A 20,955-nucleotide genomic window follows, 5' to 3' on the forward strand; every position below is an offset into this window, starting at 1 on the left:
TTTGGATAAGGGATAGCAGATTGAAAACAGATGAGGAGAAATTATTTCTCTCAAAGAGTCATGATTCTGTGGAATTCACTAGCCAGAATGTGGTGAAGGTAGGGCAATTGAGTAACTTTAAGGAGGAGATAGACAGATTTTAAATTAGTAATGGGTTAAAGGGTTCTGGAGAGTGAGCAGGAAAGTGGAATCAGCATTTTCAGATCAAGTAGTGGAGCAGGTCAGAGGGGCTGAATTGCCCACTCCTGCTCTCAGTTTTTATATGAGTATATCTAGGAGCTACTTGTTGAAGTCAGTCAGAGGTCTGGGGTGAATACAGTTTTCCCCGTCTCTATGTAGATCCTTCAGGAGCAGCAGGGGCATTACTGCTGAAAGGTTTGCATGAATGAGGAGAGGCCAATGTGGCATCTTCACCGAATCGGTGCTGAGGGCCATGCTGGAGCAGATGGTAGGTGTAGCTAGCTTCACTGCTTGGAGTGGTCAGTGGGAGGGGGTTTGGGAGTGGGTCTGGATGTTTGGGTGTGGGGTGGGTGGCCTTTAGTGTAGTCCAGACAGAGAGTGCCCCGTTATCCTAATAATTGTATTCTGCACAATTAGAGCAGGCACCAAGCCGGTGTGATAGATTCTGATGGGGCCAAGGGAATGGGAACAGTGATCCAAGTAAAGGATGAGGATATTGAGCTGGAGGAAGTTCTCCTTTTGCAGAGCTCAGCTGTGCAAGGAACTACAAAGCAGACAGGATGTGACTGATATTCGCTTCCTGTCAATGAGAGTTGGATACAGGCAAATGTCATGGACTGGCAAGGTCATCCAGTTTGTGATGTGAGCTTGCACTGCCGCAGTATTCATTTTCTCCATGTTCCTTTTCATTGTCAGTAACTGAAAGCACATGTTTGGACTTGTCCAATAGTTTGCCAACAGGTGGTGTTACCCTGCTGAACAATGACAAGGCAAGGGTGACCAGTGGGCATCAGGGATGGAGTATCAGCGAGACTCTTCAAATGGAATGTATCTAAGGACAGGCGACATGTGTGGTCTGGTAATTAAATGGTGACTGGAATGAGAGAATGGGGTAGCTTGTGAAGCAAGTGTCAGCCATGCCAGCTTTGTGCCATGGTTTTGTGATGGCTGTGCTGTTACCCTGTCAGTAAGGAGCAATGCTTCTCCGCATCAATAGCAGCCTCCCAAACATGGCTCAGGCACAAGGGATGCCAATGTTTTGCTGGAAACCTGCTGAGTGTTCTGGGAATGGTTCAATCAGACTGGGAACAGATGAGAGAAGGTCATCGGGTGAGCAGTTGATGAGGTGAGTTTGGTGAGACAGAGCAAAAAAATGTCTCTGGGCTTCACAGTGAAACACCCTCCAAAAATGTGACAGATCTTGCACTCAGCTAAAGACCCAGCATATGTTCCGTAGGACACGCAAGATCAATGATGGCCATGATCGTCACAGTGCTTCATTGCTTTCCCCCCTGGCTCATCTGAGGAATCTGCAGAAAATATTTATCAAATCTCACAATCTGTTATCTCCAAGCGCCAAGTGATGGCCACTGTATCGACCAGGACTGGAATTGATGAGACAGATGAAGCCAATTAGACAGAGAGAGCCTTCAGATTTGGCTGGGTTCCTCTTAATCCAGGGAGTAATTGACTACACTGAGTTTTAAAAAAGGCTGCCAAACATGATGCTGGCAACTCTGGGCTCCTCCAGATCTGTCTGCCTCCTCCACTGCCATCCAGACTGAAAGATTAAATTCAGTCCCATGTTTTAGCTTGAGTGTATTATTTTCAAAGGCACTTTGTTAACATTCCTAACAACCTGCCACTTTACACACAAAAGGCTGAAATACTGAAGCACTTAACAATGAAATGGCAACAATCTAGCACAGCAGGGAATAGACAGATATGGGCATGTTGCCAGGGCAGAAGGGGAATAAAGATTTTTGTTTCCATTACATAAATAGAATTGCAACACCTCTGTTGTGATATGCTCCTGAATGTGAAGTGATCCACATTTGATCCTCACTGTCTTCTTTGCATGCCCTTTCCCTGCAAGAGTGACAGAGCAAGCACATAAGTAGCCATAAGGCACGTGTGTATCTGATAAATTATTTTCAACTTTCTCAGGAGGTGACTATTGTTGGCTGGGCCAGCATTTATTACCCATTGGAATTGCTTTAGAGGTGGGGGTGATGGGCCACAGCAGTCCATGTGTAGGCTGTAGGTGTAGCTTCAATGCCATTTAGAATCAGTGACAGTGAAGAAACAGGGATGTGTTTCCGACTCAAGATGGTGTCCAGCTTGGAGGGAAATTTGCAGGTGGCCTTCCCATACATCTGCTGCCCTTGTTCTTCTCGGTGGTAGAGGTCATGGATTTGGAAGGTTTTGTTACAGAAGGCCTTGGTGAGTTTCTGCAGTCCACTTTTTAGACGGTACACGCTGCTACCATTGTGCATTCAAGGTGGAGGAAGGGAATAGTTAAGGTGGTGGATAGGGTAGCAATCCAAGGGGGCTTTTTTGATCTGTTTAGTGTCAAGCTTCTTGATCACTGTTTGAGTTGCACTCACTCAGTTCAGTATTTCATCACACTCCTGACTGTAGCCTTCTAGATGGTGGACAGGTATTTATGGCATTTATGTGGCTGGCCCAGTTCAGAATACAGTGCACTCAGTGAAGGTCAAAATCAAACAGATGTATTTCAGGAAGTGTTGTGAAGGACACATGCTGAGAATTGGGTTCTGACTGATCAAGTGTCAGATTCCATAAGGATTGAAATGAGTGACAGTGGTGGATAGAGGAATTAAAGCTGTATTCAAGTGGAATGATAGATTCTGTTGAGAACTATGCACATGTGAGGAGTGATGTGATAGGGAACACTTGACAAAGTGATAGTGAATGCACTATAGATATACCTGAACTTGTAATTTGGCCACCTTTCTTGTCTGTTTACATCATTAAACACTTCTTGTAATGTACTGTTGCCTTCATCAGAACAGTAATGTTCCATATTACGTGAGCTACCTCCAGCCATACCTTCTTTGCAGGAACTGCAGGTTTCTTTTAACCATTGCCGGGAAAGAGGATCTCTTGACTCACCTTTGCTGCACCCAGCAACAGATCCGCCAATATCACAGCATACCTGGGTTCAGCCTCTTACCTCCTTCCCTCCCGTGCTGAGCATGAACTGCTTCCAATGCAGCAAACAAAAGCATCAAACCTCCTTGACAACTAAATCCATGGGCTGGCCACTTTAAATAATTGAGGTGAAGCTGCAACACATGGTTTGCATAACTCCTACGTACATACTGTGGAGACACCAAAGTTGGAATGAAAATAATAACCTGACCTTCCTATTGAAATCAACATCCCCCATGCGAGTAGAACTACAATGAGGCTTGCAACAGAGTGCTGACAGTTTGGGTGAGAGGGGGGCAGGAGATGATCCTTTGCTTTTTATATATTTTCAGTCTCTGGAGTTGGTCCTTCTCAGCTGCAAAGGAAGATGCTTGGTCAGTATTCGATAAGTAGATAAGGTTTATTCTATTCCCATGGTGTAAAATAGTACAGGAACAGGTGGCATGGTTAATAAATTATAAAAACAGGAAGGGAAATAGGCATAGATTATTTATATAGGAAATGAAAACATATTAAGGTTGGCCAGTCAGCTGATATATCACAGGTGCAGCATGGATGCCAACCTAGTTCAAGGCAAACATGTCTGCAGTAAATGTTTACAGCTCAAACATCAAGGGCTAAGGGTTAATGAGCTGGAAGCCAAACTGGGAACTAGGAAGATCCAATTGTTGTGATCTTTATAGGTACCAGTGATACAGGCAGGGCAAGGAAAGAGTTTCTGCTGAAAGCGCGTGAGGATCTAGGTACAAAACTGAAGAGCAGAACAGTAACTAAGCTACCTAGTAATTGCTGATGGCACATATATTTAATGAAATGAATACATGGCTGAAAGAGGGACAAGTGGGTTTGGGTTCATGGGGCATTGACATCATTAGTCTGCCCCTGAGCTGTGCTGACACCAGTGTTCTAGTGAACCGTACAACTGGGGAAATGGAGAATGCTTTAAACTGAACAATATGGATGAGGGATCAAGCTTGGTGTAGATGTAACAAATCAAGGGGTAGAGCCAAGGCAGAGGAGCAAATTGATCACACAGGAAGCAAAGGTCAGAGAATGGCACAGAGGGACAGAAGGAATGAATCTAAGAATGCACCAACAAGCAAGGCTGGATAGTACAAAGATAACAAAAAATATAAAACTAACAGCTTTGTCTCTGAGTCTATACAATAAAAATGAACCATAAATGAATTGATAGTGCACACTGAAGTAAACAAGTATGATCTGATAGCAATTATGGAGACATAATTGCGTGGTGACAAGGAGTGATTGACAGTATCTCACGTTCAAGAAGAATATAAAGCTCAGTAAGTGTGCAGGGAGAGCACAGTTAATCAAAGGTGGCATTGGTGCAATACTCAGAGATGACCTTTGTTCAGGAGATCAGGGTGTAAAATGGGGGATAGTAGCTGAAAGACTAGGGGGTGATCTGTAGACATCTTGTCAAGTAGAAGGCATTTGGTATGCTTGCCTTTACTGGTCAGTGCATTCACTATAGAAGTTGGGAGATCATATTGCAGCTGTACAGGACATTGTTCAAGCAGTTCAGGTCTCCCTGCTATAGGAAGGATGTTGTGAAACTTAAAAGAGTTCAGAAAATATTTACAAGGATACTGCTAGGTTTAAAGAGTTTGTGCTACAGGGAGAGCTGAAAAGGATGGGAATAATTTCCCTGACCACCAGAGACTGAGATAACACGGTGTGAAGCTGGATGAACACAGCAGGCCAAGCAGCATCAGAGCAGCAGGAAAGTTTGACATTTTGAGTTGAGCCCTTTCTTCAGAAGAATGGTCCCAGCCCGAAACATCAAGGTTTCCAGCTCCTCTGATGCTGCTTGGCCTGTTGTGTTCATCCAGCTTCACACTTTTTTTAAAAGATTTTCCAGCATCGGCCATTCCTACTATCTTTGTAACCAGAGACTGAGGGGTGACTTTACAGACATTAAAAGGCATATGGAAGGGTATATAAATAGGAAGGGTTTAGAGTGATGTGGGCTAAATGCTGGTAAGTGGGACTAGATTAATTTAGGATATCTCGTTGGCATAGATGAGTTGGATCACACGTTCTGTGTCCATGCTATACAGCTCTGTGACTCTACAGATCTAAGTATCTTCTGAAAATCCAACAATAGTATATCTACAGATTCACTTTTATCCATAGTGCATGTTCCTCCTTCAAAAAACTCCAGTAAACCAAACCAAGTTGACTCTTCCTGATTACCTTGAATTTTTCGAAATGTCCAGCTATAGTCTCTTCAGTGATCTATTAAGAAGGTTACTGGAATGCTATCTTTTATCACAAGAGGAATTGAACATAAATGTCAGGATGTATATACTAAAGGACATTGTTGAGGCCACATTTCAAGTACTGTATAACTGTTTGGTTCTCTTATTTAAGGAAAGATGTCAATGCATTGGAGGAGGTTCAAAGGAAGTTTACGAGATTGATACCTGAACGAGCAGGTTGTCTTATGAGCATAGGTCGGACAGGCTGGGCTTTTTCCATGGAGTTTCGAAGAGTGAGGGGTGATTTGATTCAAGTGTATAAGATCCTAAGTGGTCTTGATAAGGTTTCCTCTTGTAGGTCTGCCCAAAACTGAGGTGACACTGTTCAAAACCAGACGATTCCATTTTGTGGGACAGAAACAAGGACTTTACTTTCGTCTCTCTGAGGTTTCTGCAGTGTTTGGAACTGTCTGCCTCGGATGTTGGTGAAGACAGGATTATTGAACACTTTTAAAGTGGAAACACATACATTCTTTTTAGCAAAGGATTCAGAGGTTATCGACACAGATTGTGCAATTCTAAGCACAATCAGATCAGCCATGATCGTATTAAGCGGTGCGACAGGCTTCAGGGCCTGAATGGCCTGCTTCTTCCTCTCATTTGTATGTTTAGATACATCCCCTGATGTTGTGTTAAAAGCAAGATACTGAGGTTGATGAAAATCACAACTAAATACAAAAAAAGTCTGCTCTGGTTACATCTGTGGAGAAGAAAGGTCTGTGATTTTTCACTACAGTGAGCAAAGTTAGGAAGGAAATGGTTTCTTTTTGTTTCTCTGGCATTTTCTGTTTTTGCTTCAGTTTTCCAGCATCTACAGTATTTTGATTTTTTTATTTAAAGTATTTTACTCACTGCCACCTGTCTTCCAGTTATGAGGATAACTTCTAGCAATACCCCCCTGTGAAGATGTTCCGATCTTCTTTTGGGTAGGACTTCCCTTGTTCTCTTTGACCTGCTCCACCTTCACTGCGTTTTCCTCTTTCTCATTACGGCTCCCTTTGGTTTTATGTCATGAAATACTTTGTCATTATGCCCTCCAGCCCATCACAAATGTTTCCTTTTGTTCATTTTTTAATATAGTCCCCTTCACTATCACCTACTCAAAATCTATTACGTTTCTGACTTCTCCCAGTTTTGATGTTGAGTCACAAACTGGAATGCTAACACTGTTTTTCTCCTTACAGATGTTGCCAGAAAAAATGTTGATATGTTTTTGCCACCCATTACCATTCTATTTCCCCACTTTGTTCAAGATTAATTGATAATACTAGAGGCCAATTCATTATCCAATGAAACCAGGCTAATATGTCCATTCTTTCTAGGTTTGGTTTTTTTCATGCTTCTCAGACACAGGAATGAATGTTTACTCATTCCTAGTCTGACAGAGCTTCCATGTGTTTACTGGACCCTATAAAATGACCATCGGGGCTACACCCTGGTGAGTAGACAGACACTTGGTGAGAAGAGGGGGCCGTATCACAACCTATCATAAAAACAAGTCTTGCATTTTGAGTTGACACACGTTTCCTTCTCTCTGACAGGAGAAAATAAATGATTTCTTTAAGTAATGCATAAAACTAATGATGTTTCTTTCAGTTGGTATCCTATAAATCACACGTTGGTGTCTATGGTTCATGTATTAGCACAAACCTATTACTGAAGCAAAAACCTTGATAAATAATACATGGCTTAAGATTTCTCAATGGCATTGTATAATAATATTATAAATATTTATTTGGGCTCGGGAAAAATAATACTTCTTGTGGAAAGAGCAGACATGATGGAGATCTATTGTAATCTGACCAATGTTTATCGTCTCTCTAGCAATGTCGATTAGCTGAGTAAGACAATAATGTAAGATTGTTAGAATTAGCCAAGACCACGCAGAGTCTAGAATATTTATTTGTTGCTGATTGAAAATGCTGCATTTTAATTCAGATTTATGCAAATAGGTTGTCATTCTTCTGGCAAAGACCCAAACATGAGGCAAGAATTTCAAATTGACGAATTGTGGACCCTGCTGAGTTGGCACATTTCAGTAGCCAGATTGCTACAATTGGTCTCAATGTCCACAGATTACAGAGAAAATAGATCTCTCATCATCCTGATCATGTTGAGAGTTGACTTAAGGCATAATAGCTGAGCTTAATCTCATTTCTTCTTGATGTACCAGCATTTCAGTACTCCCAAAAGCTAAAGAAAAAGTACATGCATTTTAGAGGCTCGTGTGGTGCAGTGTTAATATCCCTACCAGTAAGGCAGGTTCAAGGCTCATCTGCTCCATAGGTACGTAAAGATATTTTTTAATAGTTTAAAAAAAGTATGTGCATTTCTATGTGTTAACCTTGAATAAGCATAAGGTATTGTTCAGCTTATACACAATAGCATGCTCTGATGTGAAATACTTGCTGTTTCAAGCCAATAGAAGTTATAGATTTTTAACCAACCTGTTCAGTTGGGTTAGGAGCATGTGGGACTTGAATTGAGACCTTCAGGATCAAAGTTGGGAATACTACCACTATTTCACATATACCTATCCAGAAACAAAAACAGAAAATGCTTGAGAAACTCAGTAGGCCTGGTAGCATCTGTGGAGAGAAAGCATTTTGAGTCCAGTGACTCTGTTTCTGCAGGAATTTCTGTTTCTGTTTCGAAACTTCAACATCTGCAATCCATTGCCAGTTCAGTGCAGCTAGACTGCCCTTAGCAGTGGACTAGCTTCACTGACATCATTCAGGCTGCAGTGGTAGTATTAAAAAATGATGTCTTCAAACCAGACCTTTAAGTGCTAATTGCTAATGGTTAATTGGACATGAATATGAACAATTGAAATAAAGCAGAAAAGTATTGAAAAACAAGTCCAATGTAAAAACAGCTTGCTTTGACTGAAAGGTAGTGATGTGTTATGAACTTGGTGGAACTGTCTTGAAGAGCTGTCATAATGGTGCCATGTGGATTATTTCTGATGTATCCAATTCAACCCATAAATGCCCATCTTCACAATTTGTCACTTGTTGGGACAAGCATTAAGACAAGTAATATGTGTTGAGGGAGGGATCGCTGCAGACTGTGAAAAAGAAATCTTGATCAATTCCTCCCTGAGAGGACAGTGCTGGCTCCAGCGAAGGGAGTTAGTTATTAGTCGATCAGTTGAGATTGGGTTTTATCAGGAGAAGCAGTGTTCTCCTTCCTCAGATATTGAGCAGGGCATTTTTCTAAATTGGCCATCTTTCTTTCTCTTCCCAAGACCATTTTATTGCAATATGGGACATGAGGTTATACTACGTACTGGATACACCGCAAGCTGGAAGGATCTGATAAATCTTTAAATTTATACAGGGACTAGGGATTAACTCTGGGACTTTCCAGGTCTGGGCCTCCGAGTATTTGCCAAATTAGTAACTGATCCGAAGGCCTATGTGTGACTTGAGATCCATGTCAATGTGATTGACTCCCAACTGCCCTCTGAAATGGTGCAGGAAAAAGGCAGTTTACAGCAACATTGGGACTGCCAAAATGTGTTACTTCCCATTTTTGATCTGTGCAGAAATCAGAAAACACACAAAGAGCCTGTCCAAATTTAGTCCATTTTTATTTTCAAATTTTATCGAAATGATGGAATTTCCTCATCTGCCCCATACTCCCTACTAGCCTCACCACCCCCAGCACCTTTCCCTGCAACCTCAGGGAGCTCTACACCTGTCCCTACACCTCCCCCTTCACTTCCATCCAAGGCTCCAAACAAACCTTCCACATTAAACAGATGCTCACCTGCATATCTGCTAATGTAGTCTATTGTATCCGCTGTTCCTGATGTGGCCTCCTCTACTTCGATGAGACCAAGCAGAGTCTTGGAGACTGCTTTGTGGAGCACCTACACTCAGTTCGTGACAAATGACAACACCTTCCAGTCGCGAACCACTTCAACTCCTGGGCCTCCCACTCCTTGGATGACATGTCCATCCTGGGCCTTCTCCAGTGTCACAAAGATGCCACCCACAAACTGGAGGAGAAACACCTCCTATTCTGCCTTGGGAGCCCACAACTCAATGATCTCAATGTGGACTTTACTAGTTTCAAAATCTCCCCACCACCGGCCTCATCTCATGACCAACCCTCCCTCTCATCCCTGCTTCCTTGACCTGTGTGTCTTCTCTCGCACCCATCTGCTCCTCCCATCTCACTGACCAACCCCTACCATTGCCTAAAGATAACAAGGTGTAGAGCTGGATGAACACAACAGGCCAAGCAGCATCAGAGGAGCAGGAAGGCTGACGTTTCGGGCCTAGATCCTGCTTCAGAAAATGAAGCATCTGCAGTTCCTACTATGTCTGAAACAATTTTAACCCCACTGTAAAGCCTCAATTTTAACCCTACTGCAACCCCCAAGAGACATCCAGTTTGGAGGGGGTGGTGTGGAAGAAATCATAACACTTGAGGAATGAAGAGGATTTTACAAGGCATCAGTTTTTATAAAGGATCAGCTTCCAAAGGCACTGACTGTAATCTGAGCCTTCTCCGCTCAGCTAGTGACAAAACAAGTGGGTTTGGGGGTGATGAGGCTGGAGGGGGCCTGTCAGGAAACACACACTTCGATGACCAGGGGGACACACGATCAAAGTGGGCATTGCCCATGATGACCACATTACTGCTTGCCCCGAACCTGATGGGCAGAGCCATCAATCAGGAGAGAGCAGGATCCACATCCAACTTAGTCTCCTGTGTTTGGTTCTAGTGCTGGTGCCCATGAATAACACTCACTTTTCACCAATTTGTCCTCAGAACTGGACCCTGTTCCCTTGCAGTGCCCACACTTCTCACTCTGAGTCCCAGTTGGATCGAGTCCAGCCGTGTGTGTGTGTGGAGGTTGTCGGAATGAAAACTGAAGATTCCCTCATGGAAAAGTAGGGTCGTCTTTAAATCCCAACCAACATGGCGTTCTCAGTGGGCCCCAGAAATCGGCCCGGTAGCATTCAACACCTGAATGTACAGTGTGAGGTCAGGGAAGGGTTAACTAGAGCCTCTATCTGCTGTAATGTTCCAGAGTATCCTGGAGATGAAGCAACTTGGAGCAACAGGATCTTGGAGCAAAAGAACATGAGAGTGCAGCCTCCGAACTCTTTGAGCTCCTCCAGCTGATTGTGGATAGTCCCATGAAATGAGCAAGTCAATCGATCAGGTAACCAACACCCACACATCCTGAAGAGATTCAGGATGATCTCAGTGTGGATCATCCACTCTTAAAGGTGAACTGCAAAGCATGGGGATGAGCTGACTGTTGTGCTATAAAACTCCTGCCCAATGTGGCACCAAGAGTGTCTTCGCCCACCACTATCCTTTAAGCATCAATGGGAATCAGCAGATGACATGAGGGGTCCCCATCATGGTTATTGATATCCTGCACCATCACATAGTCTGTCTGCAAACACACACTGTCTTACCCTGCAACTGAGTCTGCAAGTGGGCAATGTCCCATCATATTCACACAGTGATACTGTCCAAAACCCAAGTGGACGTGACATTTTCACTTTCTTAAAGAGCCCATTCAACTTGAATTTGACTATCCCTCCCTAATCCACCCATTTCTCAATGCATCTGCAGAAGAACCTCTGGGGAGACACAGTCTCCAAAGATCATCACCAGGTGCTGTAAGAAATGAGACGGAGAGAGCTATGGACCCACTCTTGGCAGAAGTTCAGTATTCAGAAGGTTTAAGTGGAGAAATTTCAGCAACACTTAATCCTTCTGGAGAACTATCCCTTACTCTTAGTCCCAATGGGATTCGATCATCTTTGGTGCCAGAATGGCCACGTTTAAATGGCTCCTCTGAGAATCAAACCAAGCCACATTGTGAGAAATGTGAAAGCTGAAACTATTAATTATTCAGAGGATCTACTCTATCACTATTCTCCTAGTCCCAAACGTCCATATTCATTCATTTCCAGAGGGAAATACTGGAAATAGCTCAGCCACCCAGCTCTGTGGTGGCCTATGAAAAGTAGGATCATTGACTGGGGAGGTGGAGCAGGGTTTTGAAGGTGCATTGCTGTGAGGACCCTTCATTCCAGCCTTTAAATTGGAATGTCAGGCTTGCTCAATAGAAAGGAGATTGCAATTCGGATGCGGCCAAAGAGAGGCTGCTGGGGGTGTGTGGATTGGTGACCGGAAGGGATCAGCGACTGGGAGGGATAGGTGACCGGTAGGGACCAGTGAGAGGGCAGGATTGGTGATGGGGAGAGATCAATGACTGGGAGGGATTGGTGACTGGGAGGGACCATTGAGAGGGAAGGATTGGTGATGGGGAGAGATCAGTGACTGGGAGAGATCAGTGAGAGGTAGAGATCGTTGATGGGGTGGACTTGGTGACAGGGAGGGATTGGTGAGAGGGAACAATCGGAGACAGGGTGGGATCAGTGATGGTGCATGGATTGGTGGCTTTCAGGGTGGGCTAGCTGACATAGACTAGATCAGAAAAGGAGCAGTGCCCACACCTTATCTGACTATTTGGGAATGCCTGAAGGTTTTGCTACAGAAGCTCCCTCTCTTGCTCACTAAAACGCCACAGCACCCAGGAGTATCTGCAGAACTTGAAGAAATCCCAAGTTGTGTGACCAAGTGAGCTGGCAAGATAAGTTTCATCTGTTCCTACATCGAGGGCATCCACAGGGCTCCCAGGGGGTAGAATGATGGCCAACTGCAAGCTGTGAAATGGAGTAGGCGCAGGAACCATGGACACTGTCACCTTGGCCAATTCCCAGACTTACCTGTACATTGGGAAGAGGAATCCAGTAGAATCGCCGATGCTTGTGGCCTCTGTGAGACTCTGAGCATGGTTTCGGACCTCCAAGGAAGGGATACCTGGAACCCAACCTTTCGGACTCCAGGCTACTCATTGTTAACATTAAACAAGAAGCGACAATGGGTAGAATCAGGCTCACACAGTCCCAGGGTTTTAGTTTTGCTTTCAGTTGGAATTGTGGTTTGAAGCTGCTAGTTACAGCTCTCTCTACTGCAGCTAAAAGCTTGAGTTCTCTCTCTGTGGCTAGATTCTTTTTTTTCTGGTGCTCCAGCCTCCTGGACTGGAGATAACACCTGAAAAAAATCTGATCTGTTCAATTTGCCTCTGCCAAGGGTATGTTTATGGGATAACACAGTATGGAGCTGGGGGAACACAGTAGGCCAGGAAGCATCAGAAGAGCAGGAAAGCTGATGTTTCAGATGGGTCGTGACCTGAAACATCAGCTTTTCTGCTCCTCTGATGTGACCTGGCCTGCTGTGTTCCTCCAGCTCTACAATGTGTTATCTCAGACTCCAGCATTGGCAGTTGTTACTATATTTAAGAATCAATTGCGGATATTTTACCAGTTTAAATAAGCTTCCAATTTAAATAAGTATCCACTCCTGCAACTATTCTTTGCCCTATCTCTCTATCATCCTTCAGTGGTATAGCAATTGGCTTCATTAGAGGAGAGGATTGACATGAGGGTTTGAGTTTCAGACCCAAGCTAAGAATCATTTCTGGATTTTTTACCTGTTTAAATAATCTCTTAAATTTTCTCAGAATAGATTACATTGTTCGATCCCAGCAAATGGAATTTACCGACGAACAATGTCCAAATGTTTACACTAAACCGTAAACAGTGATATTTCATATTGTGTATAAGGTCGTAGTGTTGTCAGTATGGCCCTCGCATTATTTGATCAACATAGGAAACTACAGGTCACAGCAGGTTCTGGCTGCAGTTTTAACTGAGCTTAGAGTTTAACTAATTTAACCAAAAGTCCCAGCATGCTTGCTTTTAGCTCTTAAACAGTCTTAAAGCCATTTCTGCTACTGGTAACTGACCACTGCTGATTTAGAACTTCCATAAATGGAAATATTGGTTAAAAAGTCAAGGTGACAGTGTTATGGAATTACCACTGACATGAGGCTTGTACTTCCTCAGTCTACCTGTGGGGTTGTGAAAACTGTCTGCTTATGTATTAAGAAGTGAACCACATCAGATGGGGTAACACAACAAAGTGGGAAATAAGATCACCTAAAAAGCAAAAGCAATAATTCAAAATGACAAGCTTGTTCATTTGACCTGGGAATCTAGGCGTCAGCACTGACTCAACGTTCTAAACTTTAGTAACTCTACTAATTTCTCCTTGTTTAAGGAAGTGCTTTTGGTCACTTTTCCTAATAGGGGAGTTTTCCAGAGGTAGATTTATGTGCACATGAACTTTATGCCCCTGAAATCAGTGGGAACAGGAAATAAAACCTTACCTTTGTCTGCAGACATGCCTAGCACAAAGGAAGATGCAGGCAAAACACCTTACCCTAGTATATCACAATAAGAGTTCTACTGGGCAGTGCCCTTACCCAACCATCTTCATCAATGAACTTCCTTCATCATAAAGTCCAAAGTGGAGATGCTCGGTGATAATTGCACAGTATCACAAACATTCATTGCTCCTCAGATAATGAAGTGGTTTGTGCAAAAAGATCAGGACAATATTTAGGCTAGGGCAGGTTATTGAGGGTAACATCCATGCCCATAAGACCCAGGTGATGACAATCTCCAAAAAGATTGAATATAACCATCTCCCCTTGGTATTTAATGGTAATACCATTAGTGAATTCCCCACAGTTGATATTGACCAGTCGTGTATTGATACAGGTCAATGTCTGGGAAGTCTGTGGCAACAATTGAAACAATAGGAGCAGGGGTAAGCCATTCAGCCCTTCGAGTCTGCTCCACCATTCAATCTGATTGTGGTTGTTCATCCAGCTTAGTATCATATTCCTGTTTTCTCTTCATACACTTTGATCAATTTAATCCTTAACTCACTTTTTGATTCCATGATTCTTCTCTACCATCTACAAGGCACAAATCAGGAGTGGGATAGAATTCTTTTCACCTGCATTGGTGAGATCAGCTCCAACAACTGTTGAGAAATTTACATGATCCAGGGCAGAGCTGCCTGCTGGATTGGTGGGTATCCTACACCCACCTCGACTTGCCAAGACCCCTTCAACAGCACCTTCCAAATCCATAAACCTCTCCACCACATTCTCAAAAACAATTAGGAATGGGCAATAAATGTTGACATTGCTTATGATGCTCATATCCAATGAATAAGTAAAAGAAGTGGAGCAAGAGGAATAACTATAGCATTACCCACACTAACACCACCAGCTATTTTCTCTCAACTTACTTACTGCTCCTTAGGACACAGTGATCCATCTCCATGGAGTTGAGATCCTCAACATCAGGTCGGCAGCAAGAGAACCGTCTTTGTCAACATATGGGGCCACCCGTGCCTCAAGACGTTGAGTCTCTCACCATCTTTATTGACATGTGGATGCTCCTGGAACAAAACCTTCTTCCCAGTGGGACAAAAGGACACATCATTGGCTTCTGGTAGGCCAATCCCATATTCCCTCTCCTCCTGACTATCTTTCATTCCCTGTCCTCTCCTCCTGTAAGGAGGGAAAGCAGAGGGCTGGAAGAACCAGAAGTTGCTTATTAGAAAGGGAAAGGGGGGAAAGACATTTGTGTAGGGTGACAGTCAGGTATGACTGTAAAGCGTAGTGCCCATTGCCTTGAGAGAGAGTGCAAGAGAGGGAGTGTATATGAGTGTGTGAGAGAGAGAAATGGAGAGAGAAGAATTAGAGCAGTTGCAGGATGTGTTACTCTGAGGACAATGCTGGGAAAGTTGGAGTGTGGAACTCAGCCACTGGGAGGGATTGGCCACATTTCATTCCCTCCTCAGGCACTGGATCCTTTGGCGAACTGTTTCTATTCTGGAGGAATCATAGTCCTCCGCGCGGCAGCCAGATTGAGCAGCTAGTCACTTTGCTGGAAGGCTGCAGCTAAGAAACTGCAGGGAGAAGGGGAAGTAAAGAATGTTTGGCGGTGCTGAAAGTAAAGAGGAGATCAGAAACCAGGGTGGATGAGGGAGATTGGAAAACTGAAGACAAGAGATGATCATTATGTGAGGATTGGAGTGGGGGACAGAGTCAGTCAGTCAGTTTGGGCAGGGTTTGCACTCCTGATTGCGAGTGATTAGAAGGTTGGGTAGATAAGGTTTGCTCGTTAATTTTGTGGGATGGTAACGGAACAGTCCCACTCCTCCTGGCTCGTAAGCCATCCTGTGGGACATTTGTCAGTTTGGTCAAACTGTTCTTACATCATTTCAACCGTCTTGCTTTCACTAGTCCCTAAGAAATGTGGCTGACTGCATCTATCTGCATCAAAGCTAGAGACTTGCAGCATCATTATTTACTTTAAATTGTGGACTCAACTTTGCAGAGCAGATTAGAGTCCTGGCCCACAATGTGCCTGTTCAACTCTAGAAAATGAGTTAATGAAGATTAATTCTGCAGCCCATGTTTACGCAGTCACGCATTAGTTCATAGAGAAAAACAATACAAACACGTGCCTTTCTAACCACACTGTAGTATCAGCAATTATTGTTTTATGATATTTTTTAATCAATCTCTTTGGAAGCATTACGATACCAAGTATCACATCATAAGGTTGGATTGGAACTGAAGCCTCTAGCCTTGGTTAAGGGGCACTCCGCTCTACCACAAGATCCGAATTTTTAAAGATTAGTGTCATGAGGTGGATATCTGAGGATGTGTTTGATTGTATGACAGGGCCTGCTATTGTAGTTACTTTAATGAACCTGTTCAGACATGCCATGACACATGCCTGGAGCAGGTAGGACTTGCTAGAGGGAAGGACGCAACTACTGAGCCAGAGTACGCTGGGTATGTTTTTAACGTTCACTAGATATTTCCTAATTAATCTATTCACATCTCTGGAGCAGCTGGGGCATGAATCTAAACCTTCCTGTTCAGGGGTTAGGGAAACTACCATTGCACCAGTTCAATAATTCTAGGGTCGAAACTTCCCCATGTCCCAGCTCCCTACCCCACATATCAGGCCTCATAACCACATAGCCTGCCATTACACACTACCTGTTATTAATCACTAATAGTCCCCATTAATAACTATTCACCCTCCCAGCCTCATCGTTATCAACTCTTTGCCTGTCCAACTGCTCTTTTCTCTCTCTTTAGGCTCTATCCTGTCGTTTACTCCCTAACCCATTCCCCTCCCCTCTTTTCTGCATATAAACTGACGTTTTCCCAGCCACCATCAGTTCTGAGGAAGGGTCACTGGACCCGAAATGTTAACTGTTTCTCCCTTCACAGATGCTGCCAGACTTGCTGAGCTTTTCCAGCAACTTTGTTTTTGTTATTGCACCCAAAAGTCCTGGTTCTTTTTCTAATTGGCTCAAATGAACCCCCAATGAATGTCCTTCACCTATGTATAATTAAACACAGTTGATATACAATAAAATGTGAGGCTGGATGAACACAGCAGGCCCAGCAGCATCTCAGGAGCACAAAAGCTGACGTTTCGGGCCTAGACCCTTCATCAGAGAGGGGGATGGGGTGAGGGTTCTGGATTTATCACTGATATATGATAAACACCACTTCCATCAAAACTAGAATTATTTGAGGCGTGATGTGTTTTGCAGTTTGAACCCTATCTCCCAAAAATACTGCTCTCCCACTTGTTCTAGGGAGTTAAAATTTCCATCTCCAACTGAGTGTGACAAAAAATTCAGGCTAGAGAATGGATTGTTACGTTGTGGCTATAGACTCTGATCCACACACCCTTCAAGCATGACTTTCTAAGGGAAGTATAGGATGAGTAAATTTATGAACACATCCCTTCTCAGCACCCACTGCTGTGAAAGGGTCAAGCCTTCACCTCGTGCTGCACCAACACTGCAGCACCATGCTCCTCCCTCACTCCCCCACTTACCCCAGTAATGCTGCTGTTGGACCTGTTTTTCTCCCAAACCTGCTCATCACACTTTCACCCACTCTGCCACTATTGAACTATGTGGAATTGCTTCCAAAGGCCTGCCACATAGTGAGATGGTGACCTGGTTCCAGTTAGCAAATTAAAATTTACTGGGCAGATGGACCCCCTGGAGTCAAGCTCCACATGGCCCAGACCAACCCATGATGCACTCACCTTTAAAATTTCCCTGAATGCTCAGAGACTTTGACATCAATGAGGATCAAGTTCTTGATACCTTCAGATCGCAAAGAACAATAAATCTCTTGGGCAGATGAATTATCCTCAAGGTACTTAAAGAGATAAAAGGTGGAGATTTATGAAGCACTGAAGAATCACTTTGAGGGAGTTGAGATTACTGCAGAGGCTCTAACACACTAAAAACAGCCAAAGATAGACAAAGAGGGTTACCAAGGTTATTTCTGCAATTATAGAGCCATTAACCTGACTGCAATAATTATAAAAGTAATTATATGAATATTCAGAGATAACATAAAAAGCATTTGTAAAAAAAAATGACAGTCACCATGGTTTGAGGAAGGTGCGATGTTTTCTGCTCCAAAGTTATGGAATATTTCTGAGAAGGTGATGTGGTAATGAGAGAAGCTATTTGATTTAGTGTAACATGAGTTCCAACAGCCTTCAATAAACTGCTATATGAAAAACTACTTTACAAGTGTAATTTCAATAGACATCAAGGGAAAGATATGAAAATGCTTTGATAGTTGACAAAGTGGAAAACTACAGTGTGAGTTAAATTATAATGATTAAGTCTGAGTTGCTTCTTTCTTAACACCCTCTTGTCTCTGAACCTGACATCCAATACTGATCTAAATATTGACATTTGAATGCAAAGCAGTTTACATTGTAGATGCTATTAACATTGATAGGGCAGATGAAACCTCAGAGGAGGCATACAAAGATGTTTTAATGGTTGATTAGAGGTAAAATGCATTCAACTCATGGGACTGGGTTTATCCATCCCGTGTTTTAAATGCTAGTTGCTTGCATTGCCAGAACATCCAATCTAAACAGTTCTTAACTGTCAGGTATGCCTGTCTGAGCAAGATCCCTGAAGAGTATGCAGCTTAAATTACCTCCTTACGGCAACTTCAAAACAAAAGAAATAGGGATGTTTGAAAATAGTTATCATCAAGTGCAAAACTGAAGTACGAGCAGTTAGGAAAGATTGCTCATAGTCGTTTGGAAAATAGAAGCACAATGTAATGAAATGATTTTAGTGTATACCTTGAAATTTGTACACTGTTGTTATTCTCACAAATAGCCGGCAAATCTTCATCTTGACAGCATAGAGTTCTTTGCAAGATAAATCTTTCTGCAATGCTGAATGCAGACTAATATTAACCCATCTGTAGCAAAAAGGCCATTTAGCAGTCTTTGTCTGGTAAACTTGTCCAATTATATCACTTGTAATTTCTACTAAGAAGTGGAGGGCGAGGTTTGGTACCACTTTGCTACCAATGCCCAAATTTTGTGTTCTAACTCAACCATATTTAGGGAGCAGTCAGCACTAATAGTACCAATAGCAGCTTGGCAATGCACCAATAATTCAGCTTTTCTCTGCTCCCAATGATGGCAGATTGCCTGGCAAGGCGGTGCTGCCATACCATCCACCTGCCCATGCCCATCTACTGGCGGTGACTCTTTCCAGGATTGAAGCATTCACTTGTTTCAGGCAGATGCAAACATAGAATCAGTTTGTGTTAGTGTGGGTTCATCTGTTTCTCATGCAAGCTCGGGCCAGATCTGTAGGTTTCTTTAAAACAATGTTTACATGATGATACAGCAGCATTGGTTCTAAAACTGTGTCTGTAATTGTTGCAAAGCATTCTGGATGAATAGACCATATGAGTGGAAGTATGGCACAGAATACTGTAATTTCTGACAGTTTGCCTGGAAAGCTGAAGATAAAGAATTGTCCGTGCTCTTAAACGAAAATGGAAAATCACATTTATGTCTCGGTGTTGTTGAAGGACTACCTGCAAGTTTTTCTGAAATCTTGTACAGTGTCATGAGGTTCAATTTCTCAGCTGCTGTTTGATAGATCATCGTGATCATCGAGTACAGCTGAAATTATTGGATCTCCTATCCTATCTTCATTAGTCGCATGTATTGGCCCTTCACTATGATGGTTAGTTGTATAAACTGAGATGGGAGTGGTTGAAGATTTCTGCTCACCTGACCTGGAGGAGGGATCTTGATGCACTGCATCAATAACTGAAGAGCCAGGTACCGCAAGACATCCTTGTGGTAAAACTGGGCCTGACAGAGATATAATTTCAGATTCGCTCTGACTTGTATCACATGGTCAGAAATCCCTGAAGAAATTGACTCATCCTCTTCTGTCATGACTGGAGGAGGATTAGCATGAGGCTGAGCAAACTCTTGGAAAAGCTGAGACACCTCTTCAAAAACATACATCTAATCTTCTTGATACAAAACTTCAGTAGGCTGGAAAAAATGGGGGAAGGTTCAGAAAATGTCATTCAACCTTCCTTAGTCAAAAGCTCAAATTCCTGGAGCAGCTGAGGTGATTCCTTGCAAAATGGAATATAGTTATGGTCTGGCCATTGGGTGTCTGGTAGCCACTGTAGAAGATCTAGCTGGATATAATCTTACCAACTCTACAAGGATTCCCTTTGACCTTGTAAGATGTTAATCATAAATGCGAAGCGATGCATTTTGGATGGTCAAACTTAAGTGCTGAATATAGGATTAAAGGCAGGATTCTCGGCAGTGTGGAGGAACAGCGGGATCTTGGTGTTCAAGTGCATAGCTCCCTCAAAGTTGCCACCCAGGTGGATAAGGTTGTTAAGAAAGCATATGGTGTTTTGGCTTTCATTAACAGGGGGATCAAGTTTAAGAGCCACAAGGTTATGCTGCAGCTCTACAAAACCCTGGTGAGACCACACTTGGAATATTGTGTCCAGTTCTGGTCGCCCTATTATAGGAAAGATGTGGAGGCTTTGGAGAGGGTGCAAAGGAGGTTTACCAGGATGCTGCCTGGACTGGAGGGCTTGTCTTGCGAGGAGAGGTTGACTGAGCTCGGACTTTTCTCTCTAAGAAGGAGGAAGAGAGGTGACCTGATCGAGGTGTACAAGGTAATGAGAGGCATGGATAGCTAGAGGCTTTTCCACAGGGCAGGATTGACTGCCACGAGGGGTCATAGTTTTAAGGTGTTAGGAGGAAGGTATAGAGGAGATGTCAGAGGGAGGTTCTTCACCCAGAGAGTTGTGAGCGCATGGAATAGTTTACCAGTGGTAGTCGTGGAAGCAGAGTCGTTAGTGACATTTAAGCGACTGCTAGACATGCACGTGGACGGCAGTGAATTGAGGGGAATGTAGGTTAGGTTATTTTATTTTTGGATTAGGATTGTTCCACGGCACAACATCATGGGCCGAAGGGCCTTTACTGTGCTGTACTTTTCTATGTTCTATGTTCTATGGGCTTGTATAAATACCATTTTAGGCAATGGTTGCTTCAAAATGACTCTGAACTGAAAGGGTGTGACCTACAAGTCCTTAGATCTTGGTGTTTGATGGTCAGAAGTGTATATTGTTGATTATCAAGTAGCACAGTAATAGTTGCTCCTAAATTAGGACAAAAAAGTATTAAAATGTCACTGACTGGAAATCCTGGCCCAGATGATC

Source organism: Stegostoma tigrinum, chromosome 27 (assembly GCF_030684315.1).
Source record: "Stegostoma tigrinum isolate sSteTig4 chromosome 27, sSteTig4.hap1, whole genome shotgun sequence".
Lineage (NCBI taxonomy): Eukaryota > Metazoa > Chordata > Chondrichthyes > Orectolobiformes > Stegostomatidae > Stegostoma > Stegostoma tigrinum.